Here is a 20,453-nt window from a genome sequence, read left to right as displayed (position 1 = left end):
AGAAAGCATATTGAGTGGGTGTATATACTACAAAACAGAGAAGTAAAAAAAATTGTATATTTTATCTGACAGATTATATTAAGAGCAATTTTGCTTTTCACATTGGGGTGCCTAGATAATATCTAGAATTTTTATGATTTGGTTATATAATTTCTGTATTTTACATGAGAGAGAATATGGAGTTGGTGTATATACTTTAAAACAGAGTGGAATAGGGCATTGTATATTTTTTTTGACAAATCATATTCAGAACAATTTTTTTTTAAACATTGGTGTGCCTAGATAAAATTTAGATTTCTTTTGATTCACGTAAAATTAGAATTTCTGTAAATTACATGAGAGAGCATACTGAGTTGGTGTATATACTCCAAAAAAGAGTAGAATAAGGCATTTGTATATTTTATCTAACAGACTATATTCAGAGACATTTTATTTTAACTTTGGAGCGCCTAAATATTATTTAGATTTTTTTCGATTCACGTAAAATTAGAATTTCGGTATTTTACATGAAAGAGTATAGGGAGTTGGTGTATATACTCCAAAACAGAGTAGAATAGGGCATTGTATATTTTTTCTGACAGATTATATTCAGAGCAATTTTGTTTTTAACATTGGGGTGCCTAGATAATATTTAGACTTTTTCGATTTGGGTAGAATTAGAATTTCTGTATTTCACATGAGAAAGCATATTGAGTGGGTGTATATACTACAAAACAGAGAAGTAAAGAAAATTGTATATTTTATCTGACAGATTATATTAAGAGCAATTTTGCTTTTCACATTGGGGTGCCTAGATAATATCTAGAATTTTTTCCATTCGCTTATATAATTTCTGTATGTTACATGAGAGAGAATATGGAGTTGGTGTATATACTTTAAAACAGAGTGGAATAGGGCATTGTATAGTTTTTTTGACAAATCATATTCAGAAAAATTTTGTTTTAAACATTGGGGTGCCTTGATAAAATTTAGATTTCTTTTGATTCACGTAAAATTAGAATTTCTGTAAATTACATGAGAGAGCATACTGAGTTGGTGTATATACTCCAAAATAGAGTAGAATAAGGCATTGTATATTTTATCTAACAGACTATATTCAGAGACATTTTCTTTTAACTTTGGGGCGTCTAGATATTATTTAGATTTTAATCGATTCACATAAAATTAGAATTTCGGTATTTTACATGAGAGAGCATATTGAGTTGGTTTATATACTCGAAAACAGAATAGAAAAGGAAATTCTATATTTTTTCTGACATATTACCTTCAGAGCAATTTTTCTTTTAACTTTGGGGTGCCTAGATAATATTTAGATATTTCTCGATTCGCTTAAATATAGAATTTCTGTATTTTACATGAGAGAGCATATGGAGTTGCCGTATATACTCCAAAACAGAGTAGAATAGGGCATTGTTTTTTTTTTTTCTTACAGATTATATTCAGAGCGATTTTGTTTTTAACTTTGGGGTGCCTAGATAATATTTAGATTTTTTTCGATTCGCTTAAATATAGAATTTCTGCATTTTATATGAGAGCATGTGGAGTTCGTGTATATACTCCAAAACAGAGTAGAATATTGCATTGTGTATTTTTTCTGACAGATTATATTCAGAGCAATTTTTTTTAACACTGAGGTGCCTAGATGATATTTAGATTTTTTCGATTCCAGTAAAATTAGAATTTCTTTATTTTACATGAGAGTGCATCATGAGATAATGTATATACTCCGAAACAGAGTAAAATAAGGCATTGTATATTTTTTCTAACAGACTATATTCACAGCCATTTTCTTTAAACTTTGGGGCGTCTAGATACTATTTAGATTTTTTTCGATTAGCGTAAACTTATAATTTCTGTATTTTACATGAGAGAGCATATTGAGTTGGTGTATATACTACAAAACCGAGTAGAAATGGGCATTGCATATTTTTTCTGACAAATTATATTCAGAGCAATTTCGCTTTTAAAATTGGAGTGCCTAGATAATATTTAGATGTTTTTCAATTCGCTTAAATACAGAATTTCTGTATTTTACATGAGAGAGCATATTCAGTTGGTGTATATACTTTAAAACAGATTACAATAGGGCATTGTATACTTTTTCTGACAGATTAAATTCAGAGATATTTTGTTTTTAACATTGGGGTGCGTAGATAATATTTAGATTTTTTTTTCATTCACGTAAAGTTAGAATTGCTGTATTTTACATAAGTGAGCATATTGAGTTGGTATATATACTCCAAAACAGAGTAGAATAAGGCATTCTATATTATGTCTAAAGGACCATATTCATAGCCAACTTCTTTTAACATTGGGGAACCTAGATATTATTTAGATATTTTTCAATTCGTGTAAAATTAGAATTTCTGTATTTTACATGAGAGAGTATATGGATTTGGTGTATATACTCCAAAACAGAGTAGGAAAAAGCGTTGTATATTTTTTCTGACAGATTATATTTAGAGCCATTTTGCTTTTCACATTGGGGTGTGTAGATTACATTTAGATTTTCTTCGATTCACGTAAAATTAGAATTTGTGTATTTTACATGAGAGAGCATACTGAGTTGCTTTATATACTCCAAATCAGAGTAGAATAAGGCATTGTATATTTTTTCTAACAGAATATATTCAGAGCCATTTTCTTTATACTTTGGGGCGCCTAGATATTATTTAGATTTTTTTCGATTCGAGTAAAATTAGAAATTCGGTATTTTACATTACAGAGCATATTGAGTTGGTGTATATACTCCAAAACAAAGTGGAAAAGGGCATTGTATATTATTTCTGACAGATTATATTCAGATCAATTTTGCTTTTAACATTGGAGTGCCTAGATAATATTTAGAATTTTTTCGGATCCCTTAAATATAGAATTTCTGTATTTTACATGAGAGAGCATATGGAGTTGGTGTATATACTCCAAAAAAGAGTAGAATAGGGCATTGTATGTTTTTTCTGAGAGATTATATTCAGAGCAATTTTGTTTTTAACATTTGGGTGCCTAGATAATATTTAGATTTTTTTCAAATTTGTTAAAATTAGAATTTCGGTATTTCACATGAGAGAGCATATGGAGTTGGTGTATATGCTCAAAAAAAAAAGTAGAATAGGGCATTGTATTTTTTTTCTGACAGATGATATTCAGAGCAATTTTGTTTTTAACCTTGCCGTGCCTAGATAATATTTATATTTTTTCGATTCGGGTGAAATTAGAATTTCTGTATTTTACATGAGAGAGCATACTGAGTTGGTGTATATACTCCAAAACAGAGTAGAATGAGGCATTGTATATTTTTTCTGACAGACTATAGTCAGAGCCATTTTCTTTTAACTTCGGGGCGCCTAGATGTTTTTTACATTTTTTTCGATTCGCGTACATTTAGAATATCGGTATTTTACATGAGGGAGCATACTGAGTTGGTGTATCTACTGTAAAACAGAGTAGAATAAGGTATTGTATATTTTTTCAACAGACTATATTCAGAGCCATTTTCTTTTAACTTTGGGGCGTGTAGATATTTAGATTTATTTTGATTCGCGTAAAATTAGAATTTCGGTATTTTACATGAGAGAGCATTTTGAGTTGTTGTATATACACCAAAACAGAGTAGAAAAGGGCATTGTACATTTTATCTGACAGATTATATTCAGAGCAATTTTGCTTTTAACTTTGGGGTGCCTAGATATTATTTAAATTTTTTTAGATCCACGTAAATTTAGAATTTCTCTATTTTACATGAGAGAGCATACTGAGTTGGTGTATATACTCCAAAACAGAGTAGAATAATTCATTGTATATTTTTTCTTACAGACTGTATTCAGAGCCATTTTCTTTTAACTTTGGGGCGCCTAGATATTATTTAGATTTTTTTCAATTCACATAAAATTAGAATTTCGGTATTTTACGTGAGAGAGCATATTGTGTTCGTGTATATACTCCAAAACAGAGTTGGAAAGTGCTTTTTTTTTTTTTCTGACAGATTATATTCAGAGCAATTTTGTTTTTAAGATGGGGAGCCTAGATAATATTTAGAATTTTTCGATTTGTGTAAAATTAGAATTTCAGTATTTTACATGAGAGAGCATATACAGTTGGTGTATATACAACAAAACAGAGTAGAAAAGGGGATCGTATATTTTATCTGACAGATTATATTCAGAGCAATATTGTTGTTAACATTGGGGTGCCTAGATAATATTTAGATTTTTTCGATTCGGGTAAAATTAGAATTTCGGTATTTTAAATGAGAAAGCATATTGAGTTGGTGTATATACTACAAAACAAAGTAGAAAAGGGCATTGTATATTTTTTCTGACAGATTATATTCAGGGCAATTTTGCTTTTAACATTGGGGAGCCTAGATAATATTTACATTTTTTTCGATTCGTTTAAATAGAGAATTTCTGTATTTTACATGAGAGAGCGTATGGAGGTGGTGTATATACTCCAAAACAGAGTAGAATAGGGCATTGTATATTTTTTATGATAGATTATATTCAGAGCAATTTTGTTCTTAACATTGTGGTGCCTAGATAATATTTAGATTTTTTTTCGATTCGCTTAAATAGAGAATCTGTGTATTTTACATTGGAGAGCATATTGAATTGGTGTATAAACTACAAAACAGAGTAGAAAAGGGCAATGTATATTTTTTCTGACACACTATATGCAGAGCAATTTTCTTTTAACATTCGGGTGCTTACATAATATTTAGATTATTTTCGATTCACGTGAAATTAGAATTTCGGTATTTTATATGTGAGAGCATACTGAGGTGCTCTATATACTCCAAAACAGAGTAGAATAGGACAGTGTATATTTTCTCTAACATGCTCTATTCAGAGCCATTTTCTTTTAAGTTTCGGGCGCCTAGATATTATTTAGATTTTTGTCGATTCACGTAAAATTACAATTTCGGTATTTTACATGAGAGAGAATACTGAGTTGGTGTATATACTCCAATACAGAGTACAATAAAGCATTGTATTTTTTTCTGACAGATTATATTCAGAGCAATTTTGCTTTTAACATTGGGGTGCCTAGATAACATTTAGATTTTTTTCGATTTGCTTAAATATAGAATTTCTGTATTTTACATGAGAGAGCAGGTAGAGTTGATGTATATACTCAAAAACAGAGTAGAATAGGGCATTGTATATTTTTTCTCACAGATTGTATTCAGAGCAATTTTGTTTTTAACATTGGGGTGCCTAGATAATAATTAGATTTTTTCGATTCGGGTAAAATTAGAATTTCTGTATTTTACACGAGAGAGCATACTGTGTTGGTGTATATATTCCAAAACATAGTAGAATAAGGCATTTTATATTTTTTCTAACAGACTATATTCAGAGACATTATCTTTTTACTTTGGGGCACCTAGATAATATTTAGATTTATTTCGATTCACGTAAAATTAGAATTTCGTTATTTTACATGAGAGAGCATATTGATTTGGTGTATACACCACAAAACAGAGTAGAAAGAAGCATTGTATATTTTTTCTTACAAATTATATACAGAGCAATTTTGCTGTTTACTTTGGGGTGCATAGATAATATTTAAATTATTTTCGATTCTATTTAATATAGAATTACTTTATTTTACATGAGATAGAAGGTAGACTTGGTTTATATAATAAAAAAACAGAGTAGAATAGGGCATTGTATATTTTTTCTGCCAGATTATATTCAGAAAAATTTTGTTTTTAACATTGGGGTGCATATATAATATTTAGATTTTTTTCGATTCACGTAAAATTTGAATTTCGGTATTTTACGTGAGAGAGCATACTGAGTTGGTGTATATACTTCAAAACAGAGTACAATAGTGCATTATATATTTTTTCTGACAGATTATATTCAGAGCAATTTTGTTTTTAACATTGGGGTGCCTAGATAATATTTTGATTTTTTCGATTCGGGTAAAATTAGAATTTGTGTATTTTACATGAGAGAGCATGTTGAGTTGGTGTATATCCTACAAAACAGAGTAGAAAAAAGCATTGTATATTTTCTCTGACAGATTATTTTCAGAGCAATTTTGCTTTTAACATTAAGGTGCCTAGATAACGTTTAGATTTTTTTCGATTCCCTTAAATATAGAATTTCTGTATTTTACAGGAGAGAGCATATGGAGTTGGTGTATATACTCCAAAACTGAGTAGAAAAGTAAATTGTATATTTTTTCTGACAGATTATATTCAGAGCAATTTTGCTTTTAACACTGGTTTGCCTAGATACTATTTAGATTTTTTTCGATTCGGGTAAATTTAGAATTTTTGTATTTAACTTGAGAGTGCATACTGAGTTGGTGTATACACTCCAAAACAGAGTAGAATAGGGCATTGTATATTTTTTCTAAAAGACTATATTCAGAGCCATTTTCTATTAACTTTGAGGCGCCTAGATATTATTCAGATTTTTTTCAATTCGCGTAAAATTAGGGTTTCGGTATTTTACACGAGAGAACATATTGAGTTGGTGTACATACTCCAAAACAGAGTAGAATAGGGCATTGTATATTTTTTCTGACAGATTATATTCAGAGTAATTTTGCTTTTAACTTTGGGGTGCCTAGATAATATTGAGATTTTTTTTGATTCTCGTAATATTAGAATTTCCTTATTTTACATGAGACAGCATATTGAGTTGGTGTATATACTCCAAAAGAGAGTACTAAAGGGCATTGTGTATTTTTTCTGACAGATGATATTCAGTGCATTTGTTCTTTTAACATTGGGGTGCCTAGATAATATTTAGATTTTTTTCTATTTGCGTAAATTTAGAATTTCGGTATTTTGCATGAGAGAGCCTATTGATTTGGTGTATATACTCCAAGAAAGAGTAAAAAAGGGCATTTTATATTTTCTCTTACACATTATATTATCTGCAATTTTGCTTTTAACGTTGGTGTACATAGAAAATATTTATATTTTTTGTAACCACGTAAATTGTGAATTTATATATTTTACATGATAGAGATTATTGAGATGGTGTATATACTCCAAAACAGAGTAGAAAAGGGCATTGTATATTTTTTGGAACAGATTTTCTTTAGAGCAATTTTGCTTTTAACATTGTGGTACATAGATAATATTTATATATTTTTTCCGGTAAATTTAGAATTTTAATATTTTACATGAGAGAGCATATTAATTTGGTGTATATACTCCAAAAGAGTGTAGAAAAGGGCGTTGTATATTTTTTCATACATATTATCATTACAGCAATTTTGCTTTCAGCATTTGGGTAAATATATCATATTTATATGTTTTTCTATTCACGTAAATTTAGAGTTTTGGTATTTTACATGACAAAGAATATTGAGATAGTGTATATATTCCAAAAGAATGTAGGAGAGGGCATTGTATATTTTTTCTAACAGATTATTTTTCGAGCAATTTTGCTTATATCATTCAGGGACATAGAGGATATTTATATTTATTTCTAACAGCATAAATTTAGATTTTCAGTATTTTACATGAGAGAGAATATTGAGATGGTATATATACACCATAAGAGAGTAGAAAAGAGCATTGTATTTCTTTTCTAACAGAGTATCTTCCGCGCAATTTTGTTTTTTACATTGGGGTGCATAGAGAATATTTATATTTGTGTCTAACCACGTAAATTTAGAATTTTTGTATTTTACATGTGAGAGAATATTGAGATTGTGTATATACTAAGAAAGATAGTAAAAAGAAAAGCATTGTATATTTTTTCTAACAGAGTGTCTTTAGAGTAATTTGGTTTTTAACATTGAAGTCAAAGGAAATACTTACATTTTCTCTATCCACGTAATAATAGAATTTTCATGTTTTACAAGAGGGAATATGGAGATGGTGTATATACCTTAAAACAGAATAGAAACGGGCATTGTATATTTTTTCTAACAGAGTATTGTCAGAACAATTTTGTTTTTAACGTTGGGGTAGAAAGAGAATATTTATATTTTTAGTAATTTTGTGTTAACATTTGTGTTAAAATGAGTATGTATATATTCTGTAACCGCATAAAATTAGAATTTTCATATTTTACAAGATAGAGAATATTGAGTCGGTGCATATACTTTAAAACATAGTAGCAAATTGCATTGTATATTTTTTCTATCAGAGTGTCTTCAGAGTAATTTTTTTTAGGTTAAATTAGAGTATTTATATTTTCTGTAACCGCATAAAAATAGATTTTTGTATTTTACAAGACAGCCAATATTGAGACGGTGTATATACTTTAAAATAGTGTAGAAAAGGGCCTTGAATATTTTTTCTAACACAGTATTTTCATAGTAATTTACATTGTGTGTGGGGAGCAAATTTCTCAAATCCCTTTGAACATATTCTCCCTCTCCCCTGTTTTTCTCTTTGCTCACTATTGAATCATTTTCAGGTTTCTTGATTTCTTATCTTTTCCCAGTGAGCATTTTAGCTTCTGTCCACTTCTACTTTCAGAATTCTTCAGCTACCAAGACCCACCTCCTCAGAGAGTTGCTGGAGATTTTAGTAACAAAAATTTTCTCTGTCACATTTAGGAGACGTGCTTCCTTATCTTTATTCTATCAAGCTGGGTGAATTTACACAAAACACTTTATATCTTAGAACCAGTTTCCTCTCTGTAGAATGTAGCTAACCTCTATTCTGTGGTCACAAGGATCCTCAAAATAAAAAAAAATCATAGTTAATATGTGTGGCTTACTAACCATGTTCTAGAAACCATGTCAAGTGCTTTCTGCAGATGGTTCCCCTTTTATTTTACTATTGGAACTATCGTCAACCCTACTTCGCAGACTACTAAATTGAGTGTCTGAGCTGCTAAGCCACTTGTCCAACGATATACAGCCAGTAAGTAACAGAATGAGGATCAGCATTTGAGATAGAAATATTCTACACAAAATGTACTGTTAGAGTGAAACTAGAGTGGTATCATCTCAGATAAGCGTTCATGCCTGTTTGCTTATCGAATCGGCGGAATACATTAAATGCATTCAGGAGATTGGGAGACATTGTTTAAATTTTCCCCAAAACCCAGAAGAACTCAAAAGTACTCATTGTCTTGGCCTTATTGGTATTTGACTATGAATACAACAGATCCCACAGAAGCAAGTCTAGTAGAGTGGCCTTGGCAAAAGGCTAGGATTTAGGAGCAGGTTTAGGCAACTCAAGCCTTCTCGGCTTCCATTTTCTCATCTGTACTTTCATCATTCTGATTTTTAAGAGCACCTTTGTTGAAAGTAAAGGTTCAGTGAAACAGCACAGATGAAGTCCTTCCCATTTGGTCTGGCAGGTAGTAGTTGCTCAACACGTCTTGTCTATTAATGACGACCACAATGATAATAGTGGACTAATAATGAATTGATAAAATATGATTATGTAAGTTCAAATGAGTTTTGATCTCGCCCCTCTCCTCTGTTTCAGAGGCTGTATGGTTTTTATGTTCTACATTGTATGGCTTAACGTTGGCAGGTGGGGGATTTTGATAGACACATGATAAAATCAGAAGCCCCAAGACTTGTATTTTCATCACAGAAATGTATTACTTCCTTGAGTTGTGACCTGGAGAGAGTTACTTTGTCTAAGTTAACCTTACTTGTAAAAATAATCATAAATATACCTGCCCTTTCTCGTCATCTCAGCCTCTCCGCAGTCAGTGTGAGGTCCCATTGGTATAGTGTATATGAAGGGGTTTGCAAGCTCTGGAGTGCTGTATGTATGCTATTTTGCCTCTCCAATTGTGAGTGGTGTTTTCCCATTCTCCTTAAATGACCCAACACTACGCTCTTGGTAAAATACATGCATTTGTGCATGAACATTTGGCAAATAATAAGAGCTGCATTTGCAAGAATTTTTCCCTTGAACAGCCAAGTGAGCCACTATGAGCTGCACTGTAGCAGTGACATTTACAATAATTTGTTCAGAAGAGCAATTGCCAACTTGCCTATTTGACTAGTATGGAGTGCTATACGTTGTTTAGGGTGATGAGATCAGTAAACCAGCAATTTGGTAGAGCCATCAGAGAAGAGGATGAAAAGAAATGAATATCTGAGATCCTGAGTTTCCAATCAGATCAAGAAAAAGAAGCCTATAAGAATAGGTCCCATTTATTTGGGGGAGAAACATACACTGCTTTGTATGAAGGCTTCATTTTCTAGGAATATTTTCTAATGCTTTCAAAAACATTGTGATATATGTAGGACTATTCCCATTTTACAGATGAGAAAACTGAGGCTATGAGGTTTAAGTCACTAGTCTGCTCCTTCTTCCATTCTGGTTTTTAGAAAATGGTGCCACCACCTATCCAGTCACACAAGCCAAAGTCCTATGAGTGAGCTCTGGTTTATCCCTTTCTCTCTCACTTCTCATATCCAACTTACCATTCAGGCCTGCTGATTTTAGTTCTTAAATATCCCTTAGCTTCTGTTTTTTCTTTCCATTAAAATTCTCATTGCAGCCCTTCTGTGGATTACCTCCTGGCCTTCCACCTGTGTGTCTGTGTCCATGTTGTCTCCAGTCTGTCCTCCACATAAGTCAGACCATGCCCCATACCTCCCAGTCCTTCTTAGAATGAGCACAAACCTCCTCACCATGGCCACAGTCTTCTTTCCATTTCTCTGTCCTCATGGCGTGCCCCTCCTCTCTGCTCTGCACTGCAAAGACTCAGCATCTTGTGCTGGCCAAGGTCCAGGTCCCCCTGCACCACATATTTGCCAGGAATGCCAGATCGTCCTTACTTTGCCCACTTACTGCCCACTCATGCTTCTGATCTCGGTCCCTCCCTAGGGGAAACCTTTCCTGACCTTTGTAACTAAAGCAAAGCCTTCTCCTGGGTGCTCTCATTGTTCCAGAGACCTGCCTGCACAGCACTTGTACCAGTTAAACCTTTACATTAACTGGAGTGAGATATGTTAGTGTCCACTGCTGCCTCACAGGAATAAAGCCAGAAAAGGTAAGGCCCTATCTGTGTGCATTTCTACAGTCTAGTGTGCTTAGTGAGATATTGTTTAAGAAGAATGAGTTGGACATGACAGCATGGCTAGAAAGTGATGGATTGAGGATTTAAACATACTTCTTTCTGGTTCTAGAGAGTTGGCTGCTAACACTATTCACTTTGGGACAGTGTCATTTTAGGACTGATAAGGGTACTTTTTGCTAAGATCAAATATATTTTGGGTCCATCAGATGAAGTTTGATAAAACTGGGTTATTAAGAACCCACTGATAAGCAGAGCTGCCTGACCAAGAGTTTCAGATTTTGCATCAAAGAGAAAAGTAATGAAAGTGGGCTGATGGGAGGGGAAGGAGGGCTGAAAAGTGAAGCAGGAACAGCTATTTCTATAGTGCCCTTGACCCTGCCTTTCTCTGTTCTTCACTCTGGCTGAAATTGACCACCTTGAGTGCGTTCAGATAATGATAAATTATCTCTGTCACACTGTGTGTGTGTGTGTGTGTGTGTGTGTGTGTGTGTGTGTGTGTGTGTTTGGCTATGTACAAAGAGGCAGCTTCTGTGAATAAATGAAGCCTTGTAATTAAGGAATTTGTTGTAAATGGCAAGATGCATTGGTGCTTGGTCCTTAGTACTCCTCGCTGAGGCCACATTTCCTTGAACTGGCTTGTATTTGCCACTGACACTACTAGCAGCAGGATGGAGGGATGGAAGGAAGACACCAGGTGTTGCAATGCTTAGCGCCTGCTTTCAGCTTTGCTGCAAACTGAAACACTGACTGACTTTGATTAACCCCCTAACCTCTTTGAGCCTCAGTTTTTTCATCTGAAAAAATCAATGATGGTTTGAATTTCTTCCGAATATGACATTCAGTTATCTCTCTCTCCATTGTGGAAGCACTGGGAGCTATTGTTCTCCTGTCTCTGGTGGCCGTTATGACTTCTGCATTATCAAGGGGCCCTCTCTGACCTAAATAACCCCCAAAGAAATTAAGTTTGTAATCATTTCTGCCTGGTAAGCGAAATGACAAGAGAAAAGAGTTAGTTGTCAATAGCCCTGTGGATGGCGAATTAATGGGATCTGTGCAAACAGTTGCTTATAGAGCCATAATTTGCCTTTCGTTTTCCTTTGCAACTCAGAAAAAAGTGAATAATTTTCAAAGAGCCTCTCATTGAACATATTTTTTAAAAACATGTCATTGGCAAAAGGGGCACTTGGTTGCTTGATTGCCATATATCTCTGAGTATGTGGAACAGTTATTTTTAGCTGGGGGTAACTAGCTGAGAAGAAAGCTGCAGCATCTTGGAGGCAGAAGAATCTTTGTATGTCTTATGTTGGCATGGAGAAAGCAAAGCGAAAGGGCAGAGTATAAAAGGTTGTTAACTAGATATGGGGTCAGCTGCATTTCCTCTGGCTGCTCAGAGGTGAGGCCCTAAAGCAATGGAGACAACATTGTGGGTGGGAATGTGTTTGCAGGGTCTAATTAGTTTACCCAAGAAAAGCAAAAAAGAGAAAGGGCTAAAAATATGTAGATTGTAAAATTCATGGCTTCATTTGCTCTTCTTTGCCTTTGAAACCTTTTTAAAACCTTATAGTAGAACAATTTGTAATCCTTGAAGCCTTTTTGCTACCACTCTTGTCAGCTTGTCTAAAGCCACCGTAACTTATCAGCTACTGGGGAAAGTTGTTTAAACTCTCTAAGCCTCCTTTTTTCCCACTGGTTCACTTAGGGGCACCAATTCCTAATGTTTCTGCCTGAGTTATTGTTTTTCAGATCCCATAATTGTTTGCATATGTGCTCTACAAGATGCGTCACCTAGCACACGTTGTGGGCAACCTCAGGTGTAGAAGTTAGGACATCTTTGTGCCTGGATTTGGCTGTTACTAACAAGACGGAACGGGGAGGAAGGGCAGAGTAGACTACTGTAGAACTTTTCTGGATTCTTTTGGTTTCTCCAGAAAATGATACTGTTCTTATATTTAAAGATAACTATCTGCCTAGGCATATTGAAATTCTAAGGTTGACACCACTTTGCATTGATCCTAGGGCAGGGTTTCAGGATTGCTGGAGCAGCATCATCCTTTTACAGTATAGATTTCAGTCAGCAGGCTGGTCATGGCCTCCTCAGTGTGCAATCTTCTTACTGATGGTGGGCGTCAGTGGGCTGGACTCACAGTTTCCATCTCTTAGGCTGGGCAGGCCCATGGTGGCAATGGTAAAAATTTCATGGGAACATACATCAGAAGTAATAAGAAATCCATCTTCTTAAAGCCTTCATAGAAGATTTCCTGAAGATTTATAAAAGGCACTTCATTGATCAAATGACTCTGATGTTTCCCCTCACTGGAAGAAATTCAGGTCACCAGCCCACGTAAAATCATTGTGTTCTCCTTTTGCAGTAACCTCTGCTCATATAATTTCTTTATGGCATATTATATACTATTAACTTAATATCCTGATTAGTGGAGCTAGCAAACACTCAGTATCACTATAAACTGCAGTATCATAACTGACTTCCTTTAAAAATCATCTAATGTTTCTTTAAAATCACTGGTGCTTTTGTAAAGTAGTTCATATTTAGGAATATGAACATTTTATCATGCTGGAAAATTATTTGAATTCCTTTTCATTTAAAACCTATAGCTTTCTATTTAATCTGGCTTTCACAAATATTTTATTTGCCCACTATAGAAAAATCTAGTTTAGAGATAAATGTAAAGTCACTCATAGCTCCCTCCAAAAGTCAACAACTCTTAATATCATTATTTTTGTTCTTGTTCTCAGTATTTTTACTGAATCTATGTTTCGTAGAGTTTCATCATATGTCAGATAAAACTGCATATATATGAGTTTTTAAACAATACATTTTTATTGTCATAAATGAAACACACATTTAATATGGTATGACTAGGACATATAGAGAGATATAACAAAGAAAATTAAAGTCATTTAAAATCTTACCAAATCTAATAACCATAAACCTTTCGATGTATTTTTTCAGAATACTTTTTCCTATGCCTTTTATATTTTCTTTATTATCAAGTACTTCAAGTGTATAGAAAAGACAGAAACTAATATAAGCAGCAATGGATAATTCTAAAATATGGGTATTTTTCTGCATGTGTTTCAGATTGTTTAGTTTTTGTTGTCCTTGGCCCTCCCCACGTGTCCCTTTATTTTCCTGGCAAAACAAAGCATTACAAATATAGTTGCAGCTTCCTATACTCAATTTTATTTTTCTAAAACTTATTGATATTGAAATGTCTACCTCTGGTCTACTTACTTTCCCTGCCGAATAATACTTTACCATATGGAAATACCACGATGTACAATTACATGCATAGTGCCATATACATTTGTTTACAGGTTTCTTGGGAAGAATCTCTCTTACTGTGTTCCCAGAAGAGGGATTGGTAAATTGTAGGGGAGGCTTGTCTTCATTTTTACTATGAATTTCCAATTGTTTAAAGTAGTTGTAACAATTTGTATTCCCACAGGAAATGTGGGGAAACTTGTTTTGTGTTTGGCTTCACTTGATATTCCTAGGCTTTTACTTTTTGTTTGTCAATCTTATGAATGTAAAATGGTATGTTTTAATTTATATTGTGCGCAGACTTTATTATTCGGGACACATGTAACCTTTCTCATGCACCACTGTCATGGATTTGTTTTCCATTTAACTCATTTATTAAGCACGGAAAATTGTGAGGTTTCTCAAAGATGGCGATGAGAACTGCTGATGGATTTGCTGCATTAGATCCACCCTCTCCAGCTCTGGCCCTCTAGTGTCAGTATTTCTGCCTTCCATTTCTAGTGCTTTCTCTTTTCAGGTTCTGGGAACATTCTGGCTGTAGAAATCAGTTGCAGTAATTGGAAGAACTTTTACTAAAGTGACTTACTTGTCTTCTTACCTAGTAATTATGCAGACTGTAAAATATATTTATGAAAAATTCAAGTTATATACAAAACCAGACGCTACCAAAGCATATACAAAGTTCATGATCCCTTTTATTTTTCTCTTCTTCCTCTTCCAATATATGACCACTTGTAAAGAGCCCCTACTATTTCCTTTGTATTTATGTTTATGTCCAAATGCAATAGATATTCTCTAACATATCTCCTTGGATCCATGAGAAGAAGGTGAATGTAATTTTTAAAAATAAATATTATATCTCTACATCAGCACAGTATTGCATTATACGGAAATAAGAGAAAGAATCTAACTCTTCCATGGACATTTAGGTTGCTTGTAGTTTTCTATTATTTTAAACAGTGTTGTGGAAAACATTCTTGTAAATGTCTTTGGACATCGATGTGAAAATTGTCTTAGGAGATATTTGTAGATATGCTATTTACATGGTCTTTTTTGCCTACTTTATTAATTTTTATTTAGAACATTTTATAGAACTTTAGGAATTGGTGACTTCTAAGTAGGTGTAAAACACAGTACCAGGCCAGGCATGGTGGCTCACACCTGTAATCCCAGCACTTCGGGAGGCCGAGGCAGGTGGATCACGAGGTCAAGAGATCGAGACCATCCTGGTCAACATGGTGAAACCCCATCTCTACTAAAGATACAAAAAATTAGCTGGGCATGGTGGTGCGTTCCTGTAGTCCCAGCTACTTGGGAGGCTGAGGCACGAGAATTGCCTGAACCCAGAAGGCGGAGCCTGCAGTGAGCCGAGATCACGCCATTGCACTTCAGCCTGGGTGGCATGAGCAAAACTCCATCTCAAAAAAAAAAAAAACACAGTACCTGGATTCTCTGAGCTTTATGTTCTGTTTGAAGCAGGGGAAGTGACAGTAACTACCTGTTAGGGTGAGGATTAAATGAGATACTGTGTACAAAGTTTATAGCATGGGTTTTGGATCACAGCAGAGACTAGAAAGTTCAGTTTTGCCTCCTCTTAGTCGGTCCCGAACCCAAATATACTTTTAAATATTCTTTCAGCACAGATTTTAAAGTTTGATAGAAATAGAATTATATTGTGATCACTCCATATGTAAGGTTTCTTTTAGTCAAGAAAATGTTTTTGATATTCAGCCATGTTGTTGCACATGTCAATAGTTCTTTCCTTTTTTATCCTCCTATCTCAGGTCTTAAAAAAGGAATACTGCAAAAAAAAAATGAAACAATATTTCCACTTGTATTCGGTTTTGGTCTACATTTGACATTGTTCTCAAGTATCACTAAAAGGTTCCCATGGAGAGAAAAATTTATTTTCTGTCCACAACATAACAGGAATGATAACAGATGCAGAAGGCCTACTAGCCCTGTGTGAAAATTATCATGTTGACTATATTTCTCAAAAGTTAAACTCAGGTTTAGGGGCAGCTGTTAGTCTTTGTTTCCTCACTGTCAATCCCACCACTTTTATTTTTTCATTTGGGGAAAAATAATAATGACTGTAAGAACAATGAAAAAATAATAAAAGGACAGTAAAAAGGTTGAATGCACTGGCTGTGGCAGGGAGCAATCAGAAATGGTTTGTTATTTCCCTTCACTTTATCAAAGTTGCTACGTGGACTCATTCTTACCCACCTGTTGGGTAGAATCTTTGATATTTTCTATTTCACTGAGCAATTTAAGATATTAAGAAATTCTGTCTAGTTCAAAACAGGAGCAGAAAACCAAGCACCACACTTTCTCACTCATAATTGGGAGTCGAACAGTGAGAACACATGGACACAGGGAGGGAACAACACACATTGGGGCCAGTTGGGGGTCAGAGGAGGGTGAGACGGGGAGACCATTAGGACAAATAGCTAGTGCATGTGAAGCTTAAAACCTAGATGAACGGTTGATAGGTGCAGCAAAGCACCATGGTACACATATACCTATATAATAAACCTACACATTCTGCACCTGTATCCTGGAACTTCAGAAAAATCCTGTTTAGTTTAATTTCCAAACTCAAAAATCTCATTCAGCTGAAAACTTAACCCTTTTTTACATATTTTAACACATAAAATCATCAACAATGAAAACAGGTAGAGGTTGAGCATCTCTGATCCATAAACCCCAAAATCCAAAATATTCCAAGATCTGAAATTCATCCACATCGATGGCTGAGATAGCGATATGTGTGCTTTCTGATGGTTCAATGTATACAAACTTTGATTCGTGCACAAAATTGCTAAAAATATGTAAAATTTTATTTGCGTTATGTGTATGAGGTGTACGTAAACATAGGTGAATTTTGTGTTTAGACTTCAGTTATATCTTTAAGAGATCTCTTTATGTATATGTAAATGTTCCAAAATATGAAAAAAGTTTAAAATCCAAAACACTTCTAGTCCCAAGGAATTCAGATAAGGAATATTCAACCACTACATCTAATAAGTCATGGATACTTTAAAATGAAATTTTAAAAGTATTTAAAGAGTCCAAAAGACATCAGGAGAAAAGGGACAGGACAAAAAGTGGGGAAGGGGATGCAAACAAAAACAAACAAAATAATGAAACAAACCATTCAATTGTAAGCTTGAATCCAATTACATCATTCAACCACTAATAAATCTATATTTAATAACGTTAAATGTTAGTGAATCATACCACATACTCCAATTCAAGTGCAGAGATTGCCAGAATTGATTTAAAAAACCCACAAGACCCAGTGCTGTATATGAAATACACGCTTTGAATAGAAAAAAAAAGACAAATATACGTAGGTCTAAATACGTACATTTGAATTTTTTTAAGACAGTGTCCTACTCTATCTCCCAGGCAGGAGTACAGTGGTGCAATCTCTGCTCACTGTAAACTCTGCCTCCTGGGTTCGAGCAATTCTCCTGCCTCAGCCTTTTGAGTAGCCGGGAATACGGAAACCTGCCACCACGCCTAGCTAAATGTTGGGGTATTTTTAATAAAGCTGGGGTTTCACTGCATTGGATAGGCTTGTCCTAAACTTTTGACCTCAAATGATCTACCTGCCTCAGCCTGCCAAAATGCTGGGATTGCAGGTGTGAGCCACTGTACCTGACCCTAAATGAGTACATTTAAAATGATATACTATGCAAACAGTCAGTAATGGAAGTGTGAAGAAGCTATATTAATACCAAATAAAATATGCTTAAGTCAAAACAGTATTTCCAAAATAAAGAGGGATAGTTCATGATTACAGAAAGTCATTTCATCAAAAAAATGGATTAAAAATAATTTGTGTGTCAATTTGCACAAAACAAAATTGAACTAAAGGAATAAACAATCCACAATTTTTATTGGTGATTTTAATACCCACCTCCCAAGCAATTGATAGATAAACTAGACAAAATCTTAGTCAAGATGCAGATGACCTGAACAACACTCTCCACCATCTTAAACAAACCAATGGAAGACGACACCCAATAACCACAGAATACTGTATGTTTCAAGTACATGTAGTGTTCACTAGGATAGGTCACATGCTAGGTCGTAAAACAAGACTGAATAGATTAAATCAAATTGAATTCATGCAGTGTATGTTACCTGACCACAATAGGATTAAAACAGAAATTAACAATAAGAGAACTAGGAAAGCTCCAAGTACTTGGAGATTAAATATAATACACAAGCCCAAGAAGAAATCAAAAGGTAGAATATAAAATATTTTATTCTAAGGGATAATCAAAATACAACATGCCAACACTTATGAATTACAGCTATGGGAGTTCCCAGAGGGAAGTATAGCCGTACATGCTTATACTGCAATAGAAGAAAAAGAGAAAGGTCCAAAATCAATGACGTAAATGTTCACCTAAAGAAGATTGAAAACACACACACACACACACACAGAGCAAAGAAAACTCCAACGAAGTAGTAAGAAGGAAACAATAAAGGTAAAAGTGTAGAGATAAACCAAATTGAAGACAGACAAAATAATAGAGAAAACTAACAAAGCAAAGAAGCTGGTTGTTTTAAAATATCAACATTAATAAACCTTAAGCTACTCTGATCAGGAAAAAAAGAGAGGAAACACAAATGGTCAGTATCAATATCAGAAGTGAAAGCGAAGTGAAACTATCACTACAGATCCTGCAGACGTGAAAAGGATAATAAGAGACTATCATAAACAACGTCATGGTGACAAATTCTGCAACTTAGATGAAATGAACAAAGTATCTGAAAAATACAACAAAAACTAACACAAATTTTGCAGAAAATGTGTCTGGGAAAATTAAAAGATACATTAAACCAAAGAATATGCAAGCCACAGCCTGACAGAAAATGGTCATAAATCTATTTCCAGTAAAGAGCCTGATTTCCAGAATACATAAAGCAGTTTTATAACCTGAAAATAAGGCTGGGCACAGTGGCTCACACCTGTAGTGCCAGTACTTTGGGAGGCCGAGGAGGATGAATGGCTTAAGGCCAGGAGTTTGAGACTAGTCTGGGCAACATGGTGAGACCCTGACACCTAGTATAAGTACAAAAAATTAGCCTTGTATGTTGGCTAATATCGATACAAAAAGTTAGCCTGGTATCAGCTAATTGGGAGACTGAGGTGGGAGGATCGCTTGAGCCCAGGAAGCAGAGGCTGTAGTGAGCCAAGATTGCACCATTGCCTTCCAGCCTGGATGACAGAACAACTAAAAGAAAAAAAGATAACAATTACTGTTTAGAAGGGGAAAAAATTTGAGGAGCCACTTTGCAAAGATAATATACAAGTGGGACAAAATGGTTAACATCAAGGAAATACAGATTAAAACCACAGTGAGATACTACTACACACCCCACAAAATAACTAGGTTGGGAAAGACTAAACACCAAATGTTGGCAAGAATACAGCACAACTATAACTATTGCTAATGGGACTATAAAACAGTACAACTACTTTGTCAAATTTCTGGAATTTTCTTACAGAACGAATATACATCTCATCTATAATAAATTTCCGAGTTAGGAATCTACCCCAATTAGTGAAAATACGTGTTAATAAAAATACTTATAGAAGACCACAATAGCTTTACTCATAATAATCAAAAGTTGAAAATGTTTCTGGTGACCACAGATAGAGGATCAGGTAGCGAACTACGTTATTTCATAGCATGAAATACTACTCAGCAATAAAAATGAAAGAGATACTGATATGTGTAACCTGACTGATAAATATAAAAATTATTTTGTGGACTGAAGGGAGCCTTATATATAGGGTTATCACAACATGATTCAAGTTATGTGGAATTTCTAAAGTTGGCAAACTTAGTCTACAATGAAAAAAATCCAAGGGTACAGAGCTGGAGACTGAGACAAGTCATGAGGAAACTTTCTGGGATTGTATTAGTCCGTTTTTTCACTGCTGATAAAGACATACCTGATACTGGGTACTTTATTCAAAAAAGGTTTAAGGGACTCACAGTTGCACCTGGCTGGGGAGGCCTCATCATCACGGCAGAAAGTCAAAGGGACATCTTACATGGTGGCAGACAAGAGAAATGAGAAACAAGCAAAAGGGCTTTCCTCTTATAGAAGCATCAGCTCTTGTGAGACTTATTCACTATCACAAGAACAGTATGGGGGAAACTGTCACCATG

Source organism: Callithrix jacchus, chromosome 9, assembly GCF_049354715.1.
Source record: "Callithrix jacchus isolate 240 chromosome 9, calJac240_pri, whole genome shotgun sequence".
Classification (NCBI taxonomy): Eukaryota; Metazoa; Chordata; class Mammalia; order Primates; family Cebidae; genus Callithrix; species Callithrix jacchus.
Note: the sequence above shows the minus strand (reverse complement) of the source record.